Below are 21434 nucleotides of genomic sequence, written 5' to 3'. Positions count from 1 at the left end.
ACACACACACACACACACACACACACACACACACACACACACACACAAAACACGCGCGCGCGTGTGCGCGCGCGCACACACACATATATGTATATATGTATATATATTATATTTATATATATAATTACATCAAATATCAAATATATATAAATATATAAAAGTAACAAAGATTAGAAAGGACTAGAGATCACCACCAGAGACTCCATCTCTACAAGCATCATAATGGCAATAAATTCCTATCTTTCAGTAATGACTGTAAACATCAAAGGACTCAATGCTCCAATCAAAAGACATAGGGTAACCGAATGGATAAGAAAACAAGATCCGTCTATATGCTTTTTACAAGAGACCCACTTTAGACCTCAAGTCACCTTCAGATTGAAAATAAGGGGATGGAGAACCATCTATCATGCTAATGGTCAACAAAAGAAAGCCAGAGGAGCTATACTTGTATATCAGACAACTTAGACTTTAAAATAAAGACTGTATCAAGGGATGCAGAAGGGCATTATATCATAATCAAGGGGTTTATAGACCAAGAGACCTAACAATTGTAAACATTTATGCGCCAAATATGGAAGAACCCAAATATATAAACAAATAATCACAAACATAAAGAAACTCATCAATAATAATACCATAATAGTAGCAGGCTCAACACCCCACTCACAGCAAAGGACAGGTCATTTAATCATAAAATCAGCAAGGAAACAATGGCTTTGAATGACACACTGGGCCAGATGGGCTTAAAAGATATATTCAGAATATTTCATCCTAAAACAGCAGAATATACATTCTTCTCCAGCGCACATGGAACATTCTCCAGAATAGACCATATACTGGGACACAAATCAGCCCTAAGTAAGTACAAAAAGATAGAGATCATACCATGCATATATTCAGACCACAAAGCTATGAAACTCAAAATCAACCACAATAAAAAATTTGGAAAGGTAACAAATATTTGGAAACTGAACAACATCCTACTAAAGAATGAATGGGCTAACCAAGGGTTTAAAGAGGAAATTTAAAAAGTATATGGAAGTCAATGAAAATGATAACACCACAACCCAAAACCTCTGGGATGCAGCAAAGGAGGTCATAAGAGGAAAGTGTACAGCAACCCAGGCCTTCCTAAAGAAGGAAGAAAAATCTCAGATACACAACCGAATCTTACACCTTAAGAATCTGGAAAAAGAACAGCAAATAAAACCCATAAATAATAAAGATTAGAGCAGAAATAATGCTATCAGAAACAAAAAACAGAACAGATCAATGAAACCAGAAGCTGGTTCTTTGAAAGAATTAACAAAATTGATAAACCACTCATCAGTTTGATCAAAAAGAAAAAGGAAAGGACCCAAATAAATAAAATCAAGAATGAAAAAGGAGAGATCACAACCAACACAGCAGAAATACAAACAATAATAAGAGAATATTATGAGCAATTATTTGCCAATAAAATGGGCAATCTGGAAGAAATTGACAAATTCCTAGAAACATATACACTACCAAAACTGAAACAGAAAGAAAAGGGAAATTTGAACATTTGAACACACCCATAACCAGTAAGGAAATCAAATTAGTAATCAAAAATCTGCCAAAAAACAAGAGTCCAGGGTGAGATGGCTTTCTTGGGGAATTCTACCAAACATTTAAGGAAGAGTTAACACCTATTCTCTTGAGGCTATTCCAAAACATAGACATGGAAGGAAAAATCCAAACTCTTTCTATGAAGCCAGCATTATCTTGATTCCAAAACGAGACAGGGACCTCACTAAGAAGGAGAACCATAGACCAATTTCCCTGATGAACATGGATGCAAAAATCCTCAACAAGATATTAGGCAAAAGGATCAAACAATACATTAAAAAATTATTCACCATGACCAAGAGGGATTTATACCTGTGATGCAGAGGTGGTTCAATATCTGCAAAACAATTAACGTGATTCATCACATCTATAAAAGAAAGGACAAGAACCTTATCATCCTCTCAATAGATGCAGAGACAGCATTTGACAAAATACAGGATCCTTTCCTGGTAAAAACCCTCAAAAAGGTATGCCTAGAAGGAGCATACATCGAGGTCATAAAAGCCATATATGAATGACCCAATGCTAATATCATTTTCAATGGGGAAAAGCTCTCAGCTAAAATCAGGAACGAGACATGAATGTTCACTCTCGCCACTGTTATTCAACATACTGTTGGAAGTTTTAGCCTCTGCAATCAGACAACACAAAGAAATAAAACGCATCCAAATAGGCCAGGAGGAGGTCAAATTTCCATTCGTCACAGATGACATGATCCTCGATATGGAAAACCCAAAGGATTCCACCAAAAAACTGCTGGAATTGATTCATGAATTCAGCAAAGTTGCAGGATATAAAATCAATGCACAGAAATCGGTTGCACTCCTATATATCAACAATGAAGCAACAGAAAGAGAAATCAAGGAATCACTCCCATTGACAGTTGCAAAAAAAACCATAAAATACCTAGGAATAAATCTAACCAAAGAGGTGGAAAGTCTATACACTGAAAACAATAGAAAGTTTATGAAAGAATTTGAAGAAGACACACAGAAATGGAAAAAGATTCAATGCTCCTGGATAGGAAGAACAAATATCGTTAAAATGTCGATACTACCCAGGGCAATCTACGTATTCAATGCAATCGCTATGTAAGTAACACCAGCATTCTTCATAGAGCTAGAAGGAATAATCCTAAAATTTGTATGAAAATAGAAAAGACCCCAAATAGCTAAAGCGATCTTGAAAAAGAAAACCAAAGGAGGAGGCCTCACAATCTCAGACTTCAATCTGTGTACTACAAAGCTGTAATCATCAAGGCAGTATGGTACTGGCACAAGAGAGGATCTTTTCTGCATTGTTGGTAGGAATGCCAGCTGGTGCAGCCTCTTTGGAAAACGGTATGGAGGTTCTTCAAAAAACTAAAAATAAAACTACCCTATGAACCAACAATTTCACTACTAGGCATTTATTCACCGGATATAGGTGTGCTGTTTCGAAGGGACACATGCATCTCCATGTTTATAGCAGCACTATCAACAATAGCCAAAGTAGGGAAAACGCCCAAATGTCCATCGATGGATGAATGGATATATATATATATACACACACACACATACACACACACACACACACACACACACACACACACACACACATACATACATATACATATATATATACACACATATACATACATATATATATATATATATGTTATAAGATAGTAATATGTTTGACAATATGATTTAACATGTGTAATAATTATGTCTCTTTACAGTCCTGGTATATAGCATACAAATCAAAATATTATATATTATATAAATATTATATAACAAAAAGCAACACCTTTTTTGTGTTCCAGTAACATCAATTTAGTCTCTGACTTTTCTGATCTAGAGGTAATGTGAGAATCAAAATGTTGAGGGCATTATGAAACCTGTATGTGGAGAGGAATAAGAGAAGAAGTAGGCTTGTCTGGGATCGTGGGTATTGGGGGGGATAGTGTCTTTATTGAATCATGGGGCAGCCCTTATTTAAGACAGGGACCTGTGTGCTACACTCCATAAACTGAGCCCAATTCCTGCTCTCACTTCTGCTTTTCAGCTTAGAGTTGTGTATAAATATGCTTCTAAGTGTTTTATGATAACTCATAGACTCGTTGATGGAATTGCTGTTTTTGTCATTCAAGGAAACCTGTTGTAAATTTTAGACTTTTACTATTAAATGGTGGCATAGACAATCTTGCTTTAATTCTTATATATATATTTTTAAATCAGAGACAATATGAAAGAAATTTGTTTAAAGGTCAAATAAGATAAATGCATGAAAAGGAACTGGATAGAAGCTTATCCAGGAATGATACAAAGCAGACAAACCACAAGGACTCACAAAACACTGTTGGTGATACTAAGACAATTCTCTAGATCTGAGTTACTTTGACATCTTTTATTTTTTTAAGCCACTTTAATGAGGCAGACTTGATAATAAAAAAAAGCTGTACATTATTTAATATGTACTAGATGATTTTGGAGATAACCATAACCTGTGAAGCCATCTGCACAATGCCATAAACGTATCCATTACCTCCCAAATTTCCTGTCATTCTCTTCTTTTTGTTGTTGATTTTTTATTATTTTTAATTTTTTGTTTGATTAAAAACAATTAATATTAGATGTGCCCTTTTAGCAAATGCTTAGGTATACAACCCAGTATTGTTAACTGGAGGCTCTGTGGTGTACATTAGATCTCTAGGATTTACTCATCAACTATAACTGAAAGTAGTCTTTTTAAAGTCAGTGAAAAACTCAACTGTACTGGGGCAGTGGGATAGATTCTACCAGTTTAATTGCTTTGTTAATAAGAAAACAAAGCAAAACAAAATAGCGTTTCCCTTCACCTTGAATATTGATTCACGCAAGATGAAAAAGCTAACTAGAATGTTTTGTCTTTCTCTGAGGCTTTTTAGTAAATGATGTTATGAAAATAGCATGTGGTTTACACATCATCAGCAATTATAAAAATAGATTTTCCACAGAATTCCCCAAATGCTCTGTCTGATAAGCCTCTGGAATAGGTACAGCAGGCAACAGGGACATTGACCAGGGGATGCACAGAGGCAGCAGGGGGAGGGGCAAGAGGCAAGGGGGAAGGATACATCATCCTGAAATAGAAGTATGTTGGAAACAACAAGGTAGCTGGGGAACTAAATAGGTGTTTAATCGATGTTTAATAATATGTGTAAATGAATGAATGACTATAATGAAAAAGTTCATTTGTGTCACAGACTCTAGACCAAATAGTCTTGTTAAAGCTCTTGTAAATGACAAATCCATTAGCAACAGTAATCCAGTGTTGAAGTTTCTGAGTTTAGCATAAGGTAGCAGCTCCAAGCTTGAATCCCTTTTAAGTGTGAATCAACAGTATCATCTTCTTACAACAGTGGTCAAAGACTATAGCCTGAGAGAGAGGACCAGACTTCACCTCCTGCTTGTTTGTTTGTTTTTAATAATGGTTTTTACCTCATTTATATATTTTAATTTATTTTCATTTTCATTTTTAATTTTATTTTAGAGCGAAGGAGAGCTTGAGCAGGGGAGAAGGGCAGAGGGAGAGAGAGTGAGATAGAATCTCAAGCAGTCTCCACACTCAGCACAGAGCCCAACATGGGACTAGATCCCATGACCCTGGATTATGACTTCAGCCAAAATCAAGAGTCAGAGGCTCAACCAAATGAGTCACATAGGCACCTGTATACATTTTTAAATGGTTAACTTTTAAATCATCATGTAATTATCTATATAACATCTCCAAGATTGCCCCTTGGCCCAGGAAGTGGAAGAGCATTTATCATCTAGCTCTTGACAGAAAAAAATTGGCCAATTCTGTCTCAGAACATGCAAGGAAATGTTATCAGCATGGATATTAATAATTTTTGGTTTTATTGTAAATTACAATCAAGTAATTGACAGTAAGGAAAGTAATCACAGCTTAAAGGAATTAAATCATGTTATGATTCTCTTCACTGATTTAAGTCATTTTCCTAACTTATTTACATTTTTGTTTATACAAGTTTATATATTCAATAACTATTTATTAAATATCTCTGATAGATAAAGACTAAGAGTTGTGTGATACAGAGAAACAAATACAATTTATTTCTGGTACCTTGAAATTTTCAGTATAATAAGGATAAGATTCATATGAATATGATATGTGATAGATATAATAGTCTTATGAGTATGGTATGTGATAGGTAGAATGGAGCCTCAAGAGTGGGAGAATAAAGCACTATCTCTTCTGAGAGTTGGGACTGTCACTGCTATTCAATGAAACTTAACATCTCTAAACAAGCCTGGGTCTAACTTCGCATTTTGTAAAATGGGAAACTGATAAGAATTAATGGCTTAAGATTTGGCTTAATTAATGGCTCCTCGGCTTAAAATTTATAACCAGTTCTAAGATATTTTTTGGAGGACATGCTGTGTTGGGAATCAGGTGAACTAAGAGTCACTCACAATGTAATGAGTATAGCCCTGAGAGAAGTCTTTGTCCTATGCTTTATCTGATGTCTATCATAGGATTGACCAGCAAAGGATTTATGAAAGATTCTGTCGAGAGTATTTTCAAGATTCTATCTAGAAGTTGTGTTCTAGACATTAAGATATCAACTTGATTTTATGCATTTGAATAATACATTAAAAAATATATTTATATGGAAGGGCCAATTATTCCTTGGCCCCATGCTCAATCCTGAACCACTGTTCAGGCACAGAGAACTTTCAAAACTGACCCCCTTGTGTTAGTATAGCAGGTTCAAGGTAATAACCACTGGATTCTAGGGAAGAATTTAATTAGAACATTTCAAGAAATTGGGGTGCCTGGGTAGCTCATTTGGTTGACTATCTGACTCTTGATTTTGGCTCAGGTCATGATCTCATGGTTCATGAGACTGAACCCCATATCAGGGTCTGTGCTGACAGCAGGGAGCCTGCTTGGGACTCTCTCTCTCAAAATAAAAAAAATAAACATTTTTTTTAAAAGAGCATCTCAGGAATTTGCAGCAACTGATTCATTTACATAATAAGTCCTTTTTAGGTAAGAAACACACTGATTTCTTCATTTTTTAGTTCTTTTAAGTGAGGGGATACATGAATCGTTCCTTCATCCTTGAAGTTCACATAGATCATGTATATGTTGCATATTTAGTATTCAGAAATTCTTTTATAGTTATGATCTTCTAAATGACTTCATCCTTGCTCTCCAAGTCATCTCACATTGAACCTAAATCACCATTTAATAACACCTGTTGTTTAATAAACACTGACCTGAACAATTTAAAGCTCATTTACCCTCAGTTCCAAAGTTGATATTTCTCTTATCATTATAGCTTTTCCTTCTTAATGTTATTCATGGGCTAAGCAAGAAAATATCACTTTTCTGCTGAGGCAAGATACAGTAAATATCACGATAAAATGAATGGGAGCATTTTAATGAAAACCACTGTTTGACCTCCATTTTGAGAAAATGGAACTCATTATAACACAAATGTTTTATAAATAGGGAGTCCTCACACCAGACTTTATAGAGCAATGTCAACCATGAGGCTTGCTAAATTTTTAAGCCTTTCTCTGGACATGCCAGGCCATTATGGAATTAATCCTTTATATTTTCAACAGCAATATCCACAAGATTAATGCTTCATTTCTCATGAATCATAATTCAACGCATAATTCATGAATCAAACGCTATTGCGTTTTTTGGCAGAGTGACCTCTGTAGTCTTTCATCTTCAAGAGCTAAGATTAGACTCTTCCTCAGTTAGGTGGGTTGTTGGTCTTTTGACACCTTCAGTAACTACCCCTCTTTGTGGACTCATAAAATCTGTGATAAACTGGACACAGAATGATTATAGCAAATCTCTTCATATAATGAATTTACTCTTAAACTTAAGAGTAAATTTTTAGAAGCAGCAAAGTTAATAGATATGAATTCATAGACTGTTTGGTAATAGAGCTGAAGATACCTAGAAGCTAGCTAGCCCAACATCCTTATTTTATTAGTGAGTAGATTGATTCCAAGTGGAATGGCCCATTCTCAGTGAGTGACAGAATTAGACAAAGAATGCAAGTCTCCTGGCCCATTGTGCTGAGAGATTTTTGCAAAAGACACTATGCCTTTTTTGCATATGAATAACATAATATAAATTACTCTATTTATGTCTTTGGAGTCATCTGGGACTCTTTTTTTTTTTAAACAACCCACATTTAATCCCTCAACAATACCATGGCTCTACCTTTAATATGGATCCCAAATCTGGCCATTTCTTACTACTTCCAGTGCAGGCTTTCATCCAAGTTCTATCATTTCTCACCTGGAACTAACTCACTCACTGGCTTCTCAGCTTCTCCTAATGATCTCTGTTTTTAGCACACCAATCAGGGTGACCTTTTACAATAGGATTTCTCATCCTTAATATAATGATGTTGGGAACTGGAGAATTCTCTCATGTGGGGCTGTCCTGTGCACTGTAGACTGTGCAACAGTATCCCTGGACCCTCTACTAGACGCCAATAACACCTTCTCAGTTGTGACAACCAAAAATGTCTCGGAACATTTGCCAGATGTCTACCTGGGGGCAAAGTCTTTCCCAATTGAGAGCTACTGCTTTAAAATATAAATTGGACCTTTTCACTTTTTGGTTGAAACCCTCCAGGTGTCTCAGACAGTTAAGCATCTGGCTCTGGATTTAGGCTTAAGTCATGATCTCATGGTGTTTGAGTTCAAAGCCCACATCCAGCTCCATAATGACAGCATGGAGCCTGCTGGGGATTCTCTGTCTCTCCCTTTCTCTCAGCCCTTCCCCTACTCTCTCTCTCTCTCTCTCTCGCTCTCTCTCTCTCTCTCTCTCTCCCTCTCCCTCTCTCTCAAAACAAATAAATACACATGTATAAACCCTCCACTAGGTTTCCATCTTTGTCAAAATTAACGCAAAATTATTTTGCTTGCCTACAAGGTCCTATACACCTCCCAATGGCCTTTCAACCTAATATCCTTAAATTTGCCTTTTTTTTTTTTTCAACGTTTATTTATTTTTGGGACAGAGAGAGACAGAGCATGAACGGGGGAGGGGCAGAGAGAGGGGGAGACACAGAATCGGAAACAGGCTCCAGGCTCTGAGCCATCAGCCCAGAGCCTGACGCGGGGCTCAAACTCACGGACCGCGAGATCGTGACCTGGCTGAAGTCGGACGTTTAACCGACTGCGCCACCCAGGCGCCCCGCCTTTTTTTTTTTTTTTTTTTTTTAAATCATGGGGCTTTAAAAAATATTTTTTAAGTTTATTTATTTTTTGAGAGAGAGAGAGAGAGAGACAGACAGACAGACAGGCAGAAAGAGCATGAGTAGGGAAGAGTAAGAGAGAGAGAGGGAGACACATAATCCAAAGCAAGTTCCAGCACAGAGCCTGACACAGTGCTTAAACCTATGGACTGAGACCATGACATGAGCTGAAGTCAGATTCTTAACCGATTTAGCCACCCAGGCACCCTGAACTCTCCTTCTCTCTCAGTCTGATCAGTCCTGTCTTGTAGGTCTCTCTACTGTTCCTGGGAAAGCCCAGTCACTATCCCACCTTAGGACTTTAGCACTCACTCTTCACTCTCCATACAGACTTGTTTGCCTAGCTACCTGCTCTACATCTGTTATTGACTGACTGTTTGTGTTCCCCCAACTTTCATATGTTGAAGATCTGACACCAGTGTGTATTTAGAGGCAGAGTGTTTGAGAGTTAATTGTGTTTATATGAAGTCAAAAAGATGGAGACCCATGATGAGATTAGAGGCCTTATAATAAGAGAGACCAGAGTGTGTGGATGCTCTTGTCTGTGAGAGCTCTCTCTCTCCTTGTCTCTCTCTCTGTCTCTTTTCCTCTCAAATATTATTGCAACTATGTGAACAATAAAGCAAATCAGTATGAACAAAAAATGAATAATTTATTGGAAGGAAATACACACAAACTTTAATAGTGGCTGTTACCAAGCAAACAGGATTATAGGCAATTATTATACTTGATTTTATGTCCACATTTTCTTATTTGTGTACAGTAAATGTAAGTAACTTGATTACAAGTCAGTGCCCTTAAAACTGATGTTGTCTCCAAAGACTGCCTACACTTTACTGTTATTCAGATGGAGAAATTTCTATGTGTTGGGTACCGAGAACGGAGAACGGAGAAGGTGAGAATGGAGTGGAGTAATATGAGTTCATATACTGTTTGCTTACTTTTACCATGATTTCAAGGAAGTGAATTCATGGGGATTCGATTGTTAGAGAAAATATAGGATGCCCAGTTAAATGTGAATTTTGGGTAAGCAACAAATAATGTTTTAGAATAAGTATGCCTTATGTCATATTTATTTAATGTAAGTATTTAGGACATATTTATACTAAAACATTATTTGTTGTATTTGAAATTCCAACATAACTGATCTTTTTAATTTTTACTTGCTAAATAAATCCTGGCAATTGTAACTAGGGATGAACTTGAAGTGTACTTTAAAATTTTTTAATTTAACTTTTCACCCATCACTTCCCTGCATTTTAATATTTAATAAATTCCCATAGTAAATGATACATTTAATTATACTTAATACATTTACATAGTAATGATACATTTATTCATGCTTAATAGATTCCCATACTAAAATATACCTGCATTTCTTCATGGTAAGTCTTCTTTTGCATTATTTAAGTTAAAGAATAAATTCTACAAAATCTAATCCATTTGTAATTTCCATTTGTTAGTGATAAAAATTTGTGTCAAGTCGAACAGCTTCAAAATATGTTAGTCTCTAGCAAAGACTGGAATGCAAACTGTCTTTTAGAGGTACAAGCACAATGGAGTGCCTGGGTGACTCAATTGGTTAAGGGTCCAACTTCAGCTCAGGTCAAGATCTCACCATTCATGGGTTTGAGACCCATGCCAGGCTCTGTGTTGACAGCTCAGAGCCTGGAGTCTGCTTCAGATTCTGTGTCTCCCTCTCTCTCTGCCCCTCCCCTAGTCAAGCTCATTCTCTCTCTTTCTCAAAAATAAATAAACTTAAAAAAATTAAAGATACAACTACATCTTCTGACAATTATTTTTACTTTGTCTCTTATCAAAGTAGGAAAAAAGCACTGATATTCCACAGAAACCCCAGTGGTCATTGTTCTGGTCCTTTGGTCCTTCAGTCATGCTCTGGGCTAGCTGAAGTTAAAGTCATGCATTAAGATGGAGCATGTATCCATTTGAAACTATGTGGATGGAATGGGAGGGTATTTTGCTAAGTGAAATTAGTCAGAGAAAGACAAAAATCATATGACTTCACTCATATGAGGATTTTAAGAGACAAAACAGATGAACATAAGGGAAGGGAAACAAAAATAATATAAAGACAGGGAGGGGGAGAAAACAGGAGAGACTCATAAACATGGAGACCAAACTGAGGGTTACTGGAGGGGTTGTGGGAGGGTGGATGGGCTAAATGGGTAAGGAGCACTAAGGAGTCTACTCCTGAAATCATTGCTTCACTATATACTAATTTGGATGTAAATTTTAAAAAATAAAAAGCAAAGTTAAAAAAAAAGATGAGCATGTAAAAGACATCCTTTATTTATTTATTTGTTTGTTTATTTATGTATGTATGTATTTATTTATTTATTTATAAGGCTATGTTTATTTCTTTTTAGAGATAGACAGAGAGCAAGCAGGGGAAGAGCAGAGAGAGAGGGAGAGAGAAAGAGAGTCCCAGGCAGATTCCATACTGTCAGGGCAGAGCTTGATGTGGGGCTCTGAGTAGTTCTCTTAAGGTTTTACTCATCTAGATAGTAAACTGAAGTGAGGAGTATGTCAGCCAAGCAAGGGTCTAGAGTTCCAATATTTTTAAATGTAGGGCTTCTGTGTGACTCAGCATCTTAAGCCTATGACTTTTGATTTTGCCTCAGGTCATGATATCAAGGTTGTGGCATCGAGTCCCACATTGGACTCTGTGCTGACAGTATGGATCCTGCCTGGGATTCTCACTCCCCTTTATCTCTACCCCTCTCATATTCTCTTTTGTTCTCTCTCTCAAAATAATTAAAAATTAAAAAAAAAAAACCCTAAAATATGACTACAATTACACGTTGGAGACATATTGATAAAGAATCTGATAAAGAATACTATATTTACCAAAACTTCTTTGGAGTATGGATTGTAGCTATTGTAGTTGATCACAATAAATCTTTTGATGATTCCTTGCATGAATAACCAACCATATGATTTCCTGGAAGAAGCATTCTAAATATTCAAGAAACTGGAATATAAATTTTGCTTAATGTAGTATGGCCACTTGGGGTCCAAAGAGAATACTGGTTAGAAAGTGGAAAGACAAGCTATTGACAATAGTCCTCTTTCTTGGCCTTTCTCCACTTTTCTTTAACCTTTCAAAGATAAATGTGCTGTATATATGTATATTTATAAAATATGTGCTGAGAAAATGTTCAGTTATTTGCCTTCCTCAATTGTCCCCATAAATTCATCTCCCTACTTAGAATAAATAATGGACTCAAATTGCACACATTTCCCAAATCTGGAAAATTAGAACAGGACACTCCAAAGAACACAAGGCCCCTATACACTAGTCCAGACCACCGGATGTTTTAGAGAAGTGGTTGTCAAGATTAGTGAATGTGCAAATCCCAGAGGAGGCTAATTAAACCATGTGGGACATTATCTCCAAAGTTGCTGATTGGATAGTCTGGGGTGTGGCCTAAGGTCGTATTTCTAATAAGTTCCCAGTGTGGCTATTTGTGAGTCTGAAAACTGGAGTTCTAGAACCACCATTTCAGAATTTATATTCTGATATCCTAAACTCAGTAAAGTACACATATAATTAGGAGTTCTTTTCATTCTTGTTTTTTTGTTTTGTTTGTTTTGTTATACTTTCCTTTTTAAATCCAGTTATACTCTAAGAATTATTAAATATTAAAAACAAGATACAGAGAGGCAACATAGAATCCCTAGCTTCAGAATAGTTAAAAATGAAATTAAAAGTAATTGACTTGAATGATTTAGGTACACACCTGTTTAAGTAAAGGGTGCACCAATGGCCTCCTAAAGACTTTGTCAAAGCCTGTGGTTCAACAACCAAATACTCTACTAAATGCCATGCTGCTAACCCTGAATATACTTTAACTAATTATACTTGTTTCATTCCCTCATATTCTTAAATGACTTTCTCTTTCTCATGTTGATTTCTTCTGTTCATTTATGTTTATGGGGGAAAAAAAGAGAGACAAATATAATATCCATAGAAATTAAGACACTTCAGGGATTTGTTTTTTTTAGGTAGTAGCATTATTGACTTGCTTCTCCAAGTGGGATTTCTTATCTATTTTAAAATTCACCTCAGCTTTGTTCTAAATAACTTTTCCCACACTATTCAGAGTTCAATTTTGTTGTTGTTGTTTTCGTTGTCATTGTTGTTGTTCTTAAGGAAACAACATGGCTGAATAGATTTTTTTTTTTTAAATTGACTGGATACTATAATCAAAATGCAGAGGTAGAAAAATTCTCCCAAATTTTAGGGGCACTACAATTACTGCTCCACTAGTAACCATTTTTACTTTAAAATATCCAGTTTTATTGGGTCACTTGTGTGGATCAGTCAGTTAAGCCTCCAACTTTGGCTCAAATCATGATCTCACAATTGGTGGGTTCCAGCTCCACATCAGAGTCTGCATTGAGAGTGTGGGGTCTTCCTGGGACTCCCTCTTTCCTTCTCTCTCTTTCTCTCTTTCAATAAGTAAATAAGGTTTTAAAAATATACATAGTTTTATTTGGAAAATGTTAATTTTTTTTCTTTCTAAGTTTTTGAGCACTAACCTATAAGTGATGACAGCCATGCCTAGATTTGTATGAATTTTTAATTTCTCACACTATTACTTTTTGGGTCAATTGTTTCATTAATGTGGTTAGCTCAATTGGACAATTATTTTTCCTTCTTTAAGAAGAAAGGGGAGACTAAGGCAAAAGAGAACCAAATAAGAATTAGAGAACTCAGTGACTCATTAAAAAGAATAACATCAAAATCATATGGGTCCCAGAAGATGAAGATAGAGAAAAGGAATAGAAGAATTATAGGACCAAATCACAGCAGAAAACTTTCCTAACCTGGGGAAAGACACAGACATCAAAATCCAGGAAGCACAGAGAACTCCCATTAGATTCAACAAAAAACAAAAATCAACAAGGCATATCACAGTCAAATTCACAAAATACTCAGGCAAGGAAAGAATCATGAAAGCAGCATGAAAGAGAAAAAAAAAAGTCCTTAACTTACAAGGGAAGATAGATCATGTTTGCATCAGACCTATCCACAGAAACTTGGAAGGCCAGAAAGTAGTGACAAAATATATTCTATGTGCTGAATCAGAGAAATATGCAGTCAAGAATTCATTATCCAGCAAGGATGACATTCAAAATAGAAGGAGAGATAAAAATGTTTCCCAAACAAACAAAAATTAAAGGAGCTTATGACCACTATAACAGCCCTGTGAGAAATTTTAAGGGGGCCTCTCTGAGGGGAGAAGAGACAAAAAACAAAACAAAGCAAAACAAAACAAAGACCAAATGCAACAAAGACTAGAAAGGACCAGAGAACACCACCAGAAACTCCAACTCTACAGACACTGTAATGGCAATAAATTGGTATCTTTCAATACTCACTCTAAATATTAATGGACTAAATGCTCCAATAAAAAGACAGGGTAACAGAATGGATAAGAAAAAAAGATACATCTATATGCTGTTAACAAGAGACACATTTCAGAGTTAAACGCACCTTCAGCTTGAAAGTAAGGAGATGGAGAACCATCTATCATGTTAATGGTCCCCAAAGAAGGACATAGTAGCCATACTTATATCAGACACTCTAGATTTTAAAATAAGACTCTAACAAGGGATAAAGAAGGACATTATATCGCAATTCAGGGGTCTATCTACCAAGAACATCTAACAATTGTAAACACCTATGCTCCAAACATGAAAGCACCAAAATACATAAATCAATTAATCACAAACATAAAAACTCATTGATAGTAAGACTATAATGGTAGGGGACTTCAATACCCCATTTACAATGATGAAAAGATCATCTCAACAGAAAATCAATAAGGAAACAATGGCTTTGGATGACACAGTGGACTGGATGGACTTAACAGATATACACAAACATTTCATCCTAAAGCAGCAATTACACATTCATCTTGAGTGCACATGGAACATTCTCCAGGATAGATCACATATACAGACACAAATGAGACCCCTACAAGAATAAAAAGATTGAGATTATACCATGCATATTTTCAGATCACAAAACTATGAAACTTAAAATCAACCACAAGAAAATATTTGGAAAGATAACAAATACTTGGAAACTATGGAACATCCTACTGAAGAATGAATGAGCTAACCAAGAAGTTAAAGAGAAAAATTAAAAAGTACATGGAAGCCAGTGAAAATGATAACACCACAGCCCCAAATCTCTGAGATGCAGCAAAGGTAGTCATCAGAGGAAGTATATAGCCATCAAGGCCTTCCTAAAGAAGGAAAAAAGATACACAACCTAACCTTACATCTTAAAGAGTTGGAAAAAGAACAGCATATAAAACTCCAAACCAGCAGAAGACAGGAAATAAAGACTGGAGCAGAAATCAGTGCTACTGAAACCAACCAAACAAACAAAAGATAACAGTAGAACAGATCAGTGAAACCAGAAGCTGATTCTTTGAAAGAATTAACAAAATTGATAAACCCCTAGCCAGTTTTACCAAAAAGAAAAAGGAAATGACTCAAATAAATAAAATCAAGAATGAAAGAGGAGAGATCACACAGCAGAAATACAAACAATAAGAATAGGATATTATGAGAAATTATATGCCAATAAAATGGGTAATCTGGAAGAAATGGACAAATTCCCAGAAACATATAAGCTAATAAAAATGAAACACGAATAAATAGAAAATTTGAACATATCCATAACCAGTAAAGAAATCGAATTAGTAAACAAAAATCTCCCATCAAACAAGAGTCCAGGGCTGGATAGTTTTCCAGGGGAATTCTACCAAACATTTAAAGAGGAGTTAACACCTATTCTTTTGAAGCTGTTTCAGAAAATAGACACGGAAGGAAAACTTTCAAACTCTTTCTATGAAGCCAACATTATCTTGATTCCAAAACCAGACAAAGACCCCACTAAAAAGGAGAACTACAGACCAATGTTCCTGATTAACATGTAGGCTAGTATCAACAAGGTACTAGCCAATCAGATCCAACAATACATAAAAGGATTATTCACCACGACAAAGTGGGGTTCATACCTGGGATGCAGGGCTGGTTCAATATCTCCAAAACAATAATCACACTAATAGAAGAAAGGACAAGAACCACATGATTCTCTCAACAGTTGCAGAGAATGCATGTAACAGAATGCACAATCCTTTCTTGGTAAAAATCCTCAAGAAAGTAGGGATAGGAGTATACCTCAAGATCATAAGAGCTATATATGAAAGACTCACTGCTAATGTCATCCTCAATGGGGGAAAAATGAGAGCTTTCTTCTTAACATCAGCAACACGACAGGGACATCCACTCTTGCCGCTGTTATTCAACATAGTATTGGAAGTCCTAGCCTCAGCACTCAGACAACACAAAGGAATAAAAGGCATCCAAATCAGCAAGTAGGAATTCAAACTTTCAGTCTTCACAGATAACATGGTATTCTAAATGGAAAATCCAACAGATTCCACCAAAAAACTGCTAGGACTGATTCATGAATTCAGCAAAGTGCAGGACATAAACTCAATGCGCAGAAATTGGTTCCATTCCTATATGCCAATAATGAAGCAACAGAAAGAGAAATCAAGGAGTCAATTCAATTTATAATTGCACCAAACCTATAAAATACCTAGGAATAAACCTAACCAATGGGATGAAAAACCTATACACTGAAAACTATAGAAAGCTTACGAAAGAAATTAAAGGAGACACCAAAAAAAAAAAAAAAAAAAAAAAGGAAAAATATTCCATGCTAATGGATCAGAAGAACAAATATTGTTAAAATGTTGATACTGCCCATAGAAATCTACATATTCAATGCAATCCCTATCAAAGTAATGCCGGCATTCTTCACAGAGGTAGAAAAACAATCCTAAAATCTCTATGAAACTCAAAAGACCCTGAATAGCCAACGCAATCTTGAAAAAGAAAGCCAAAGAAGAAAGCATCAGAATCCTGGACTTCAAGCTATATAACAACGCTACAATTATCAAGACGTATGGTACTGGCACAAAAACAGACAGATCAATGGAATAGAATAGAAAACCCCAAAATGGACCCACAAACTAGCGCCAGCTAATCTTTGACAAGCCAGGAAAGAATATCCAATACAGTAAAGGCAGTCTCATCAGCAAGTGGTGCTGGGAAAACTGGACGGCGACATGCAGAAGAATGAACATGGACTGCTTTCTTACACCATACATGAACAAACTCAAAATGGATGAAAACCTAAATGTAAGACAGGAAGCCATCAAAATCATGGAGGAGAAAGCAAGCAAAAACCTCTTTGATCTTGGCCACCGCAACTTCTTACTCAACACATCTCCAGAGGCAAGGGAAACAAAAGCAAAAATGAACTACCTATATGCGGTGCCTGGGTAGCTCAGTTGGTTGAGCGTCCAACTTCAGCTCAGGTCATAATCTCAAGGCTTGTGGATTCGTACCTGTGTTGGGCTCTGTGCTGACATCTCAGAGCCTAGAGCCTGCTTTGTATTCTGTGTTTGTCTCTCTCTGCCCCTCCCCTGCTCTCTCTCTCTGTCTTTTTCTCAAAAATAAATAAGTGTTAAAGAAAAAAGGCACCCACAGAAGAGAAAATATATTTGCAAAAGACATTAGATAAAGGATTAGTATCTGAAATCTGTAAAGAAGTTATCAAACTCAACATCCCCCCCAAAACCCCAAACAATCCAGTGAAGAAATGGGCAAAAGAACATGAATAGACACTTTCTCCTTTCTCCCTTTTTTTGTTCAGTCCCTGTGGCTGTTTCCACTTTTCCACTTTCTCTTCAGCTGATTTTGGAGGGGGTGCTTTACCCTGCTCACCCCTCATCTCCATCCTCTCTTCTAAAGCAAAAACAGCTTCCTGTCCTCTGTAGCTTCTCTCTTCCCTGGTTCATCTATCCATGCTGTGTACCACGTTCCATGGTTCAGGTTGTGCAGCTTGGTGTGTTAATCCTCAAATCAGTTTTCTAGGTGTGCAGGATGGTTTAGCGTTGATCTGGCTGCATTTCAGCGACAAGAGATGCAAAAAATACTTTCATGCTGTTCTGCCATCTTAGCTCCTCTCTCAGCATTTTTTAAAATGTGAATTTATCAATAATAATAATTAATTAATTAATGATAATGTTTAATTTATCAATTAAATTATGGAAAGAAGGTTTTCCATAATAAAAATAAAGCACACACATTTACAACACTCAAATAGTCTTAGTTGCTCTGCAATGTCAAAAGCAAATAATCCATATGTTTAGTGATCAATACTTTAGTACTCCATTCTATTTGAAAAAGACCTAGATGTCCACTGAATTCAATCTCATTTATTGTGTAAGAAAAACTTTAAAGTTTCAGGTTACTAAAGACTTTGAAAGCTATCTTAACAGTTACCTATGAAAACTCTGAGATGGACAGAATTAACCATTATTTTGAGTAATCTTTTTGCTAACAAACTGCAATAGAGATAATATGAGCTTATAGGACTTTTGTAAACCTTGATAGAACATTTCATATTTAATACTGACAACTCTAAAGACAGATCTAACAAACTTCAATTAGTTTAAATACCAAATTGTTTCATGTGTGTCTGCTTAAAAGTCAATCAATTTTTCCCTATTGTCATTTTTTCCTGGAACATTGGTGGGGAATCTGAAGTGGATGGTCCAACGGGCTGCTCTTTGCTCTTTGAAACTGAGGGTGGGAGGAGGAGCTAATGATGGTGCCTGAGGCACTGAAGATGGTATTAGAACCAGCTATGTAGGCCACATCCAAGGTAGTACAGAAAGAGGAGGGATAGGGAAAGGCACAAGAGGCTAGGTGCCAGCAGAAGGCAGAGAAGGTAAATTTCCCAGCTGTAAACCTTGTCATATCACTCAGAGTCACAGACACCATGCTTTTAGTTCCACCAAAGTGGATATATGGAGTCAATGTTAGGTCAGAGAAGACAGGTAATTTCTCCCAAACAAAATGGAGTTTTGCCAGCTGCTTGGGAATATCCCTTAAAGTTCCCATTCTAAGGCAGACTAAGCACAGTTGGCTCCAATTATCATAATCATTAACTGGGAAGTGAATGAGGAAGAGGTCCTCACATCTATTAGGAGAAGGAACACAGAGAAAGAGTCAGCGTCCCCTCTGTCAAGGATGGCTTGTGTTTCCTCCAGCAATCTAGCTTCTATTAGGGCGTCTATTTAAATAATTACCATCAAGTATATCAGGAGCTAGTTTAATGGCCTCGTTACTGACCAAACACATTCTTGCAAGAGGCTGTGAGTCTGCGTCCTAAGTTGTAAAGCCCTGGACATGGGGTACATCCATCCATTTGCCCTGTTTACTAAGGCCATGTGGTGTTTACAGGATTAGTCCTTTCTACATTTTGTAATCCAAGTTGTTTCCAGTGAATTAAAAAGGCACCCCCAGGGACACTCCTTGAGGACTGAAAGGAAGCTCCCATGTTCCTTCTAGTGAAAAGGAGAGAGAGAAGTAGAGAGAAGGTCCATTACCCCTAGAATCCTCTCTACTCCCAGGTGGCATCCTACATGCAGGATATGTCACAGGTTCCTGGTGTCAAAGAGCCCTGAGGCATTCCTTAAGTGAAATTGCTACGACCACTGACCAGCCTACCTGCTTCCCCTCTGCATTCTAGACTACAGATGGTTGCTGGTGTATGGACCTGAGTCTGCTTGCTGAGAAGGTATAGAAGAAATAATGATATTTTAACCCATAGAAAACACCAGAAAATTTTAGATGGGAGAATTACCCAACTCTGTAACCTAAGTAGTAGTTAGTAGAGGACATTAACTGAAAATAGCAAGAAAATCCATCATGATCTAAGTGAGATTCCAACATACATAGTCCTTACAGCCAACTTCCCTAGGAAATGGTCCCCAGTGGGATTTTAATTCAATCGGATACTGGTTTCAGTCAGCTCCCAGTGGAGGTCCTATGGCTAGAAGCAGCTACACCAGAGATCTGGAGAGGATCGCATTACATCAATGAGGAGGAAAACTTGCATGGGAGTCTTAAGATTGGCAGCTGTCTTGGTGACTTAGGTGGCTGTCTTGTGCCCAAGGCAGACAACTTTATATAAGGACAGAAATAAAGAGAGGGCAGGTTTCTAGTTCTTATTCAGAAGACCCACTCCAATAAGGGTACTAACTTTTGGCCAAACTACAAAAGGCTTTCTCTTTCCTGTAGGGTAGTCATGGGCTACAGGATTACAGCCTGAGCACTCGACATGAAAGTGCTCCAATAAGAACATACTTCTCAAAAAGCTCCTGAAATGAGAGTAAAGGGCGAAAAGATAAAGTACTTACCAAATTTGCACCAGGTCAGAGTCCAGATGAAAAGACTCAAAGCCCCACATTAGGTGCCATATGATGAAGTTTTGGGGGTGATGGTGATGTGTTCCAGAACCAATGGCCAAGAAAGAATTCTTGAAGATGTCTTTGGTGCAAAAAAGAAAAAAAAAAGATTTTGTTAATGCATGGGGCAGGACCTATAGGCAGAAAGAGCTGCACTGGAATTATGACAGATAACTGATTATACCCTCAGATTGGCACGGGTCAGGGATAGAGTATGTCTAAGAAATTTAGGAAGCAAGGTTTCCAGGACCTTGAAGCTCATTTATTACAATTTAGCAAAACCTCAGTGATGAGACTCTTTAGATGTATATCAGGGTGTCATAAGCTTGGAGTATGATTTCCAGCACGTATCTTTGGTTGGGGTGGGGAGTGAGATAAAGGACGTTTCCAAATGAACTTTTATATGTTAAAGTAGACTTTCAGGTTCTCAGGGGGTTAGGATAATGTTATACTAAGGTTCCCTTTTTTCCACAGCAAAGTGTCATCATCAGGCAGCTAAGCTCCTAGAGGGAGGTCACTCTGCTTGTTTCAAGGACTTGCTAGTGGGCTGTAAGCAGTAAGGGAAATTAATTTTTAATTTGCCTTCATTTCCCACATTACATGGCAAACACTTAAACCCCTTTCCTTTGTTCTTAGGGAGCTAGGAGTGTCTGAGGAGCATGACATATATCCCACCTAGCAGGGAGTTTGGGGTGCTGTTAGCCTATACTTTGCCCTCAGCTTGTCCCATAATCCCTCATAACCTTCACCTAATTTAATATTCTCCTCAATTGTTATTTTCTTAGAGAGGCCCTGCCCTTATTAACTACCATATATAAAGGGCACACACATCACTCTCTACTCCCTTATCATACTTTTTTCTTCAAATCACTTTGAATACATCTGTTATCTTCAGGGCTTATGTTTCCCCTACATATCATCTGTCATACTCTCTACTAGAATAATAAGCCCATGGAGGTGGGACATTTATGTATTTTTTTCCCTAAAAAACCAATATCAGGAACTGTTGAAGTGAATAAAGTATGCCAAAGATGGCCAATGGAGCTAAAACAAACTCTGGTCTCTAGCTTAGAAACCCCTCCCCTTAGAAAGGTTCTTCTTCCTTTGTTTGCTGTGTGCGCAAAACTACCCACCCCCTCCCACCCAACACACACACACACACACACACACACACACACACACACACACACACA

General features: G+C 37.0%; 1 long non-coding RNA gene across 2 annotated transcripts in view; it reads right to left on the bottom strand.

The window, feature by feature from the left end:
- The window catches only part of LOC121024739 (uncharacterized), a 58820-nt gene extending 38501 nt beyond the window's left edge, over nucleotides 1–20319 (bottom strand). For both annotated transcript variants that reach the window (XR_005787803.1, XR_005787802.1), the window contains exon 1: nucleotides 20194–20319. This is a non-coding gene — a long non-coding RNA (uncharacterized LOC121024739). The remainder of the gene's footprint in view (nucleotides 1–20193) is intronic.
- Nucleotides 20320–21434: the final 1115 nt, after the last annotated feature.

Source organism: Herpailurus yagouaroundi, unplaced genomic scaffold (assembly GCF_014898765.1).
Source record: "Herpailurus yagouaroundi ecotype Mexico unplaced genomic scaffold, PumYag 67050, whole genome shotgun sequence".
Classification (NCBI taxonomy): domain Eukaryota; kingdom Metazoa; phylum Chordata; class Mammalia; order Carnivora; family Felidae; genus Herpailurus; species Herpailurus yagouaroundi.
Note: the sequence above shows the minus strand (reverse complement) of the source record. Positions and strands in the feature narration are given on the sequence as shown.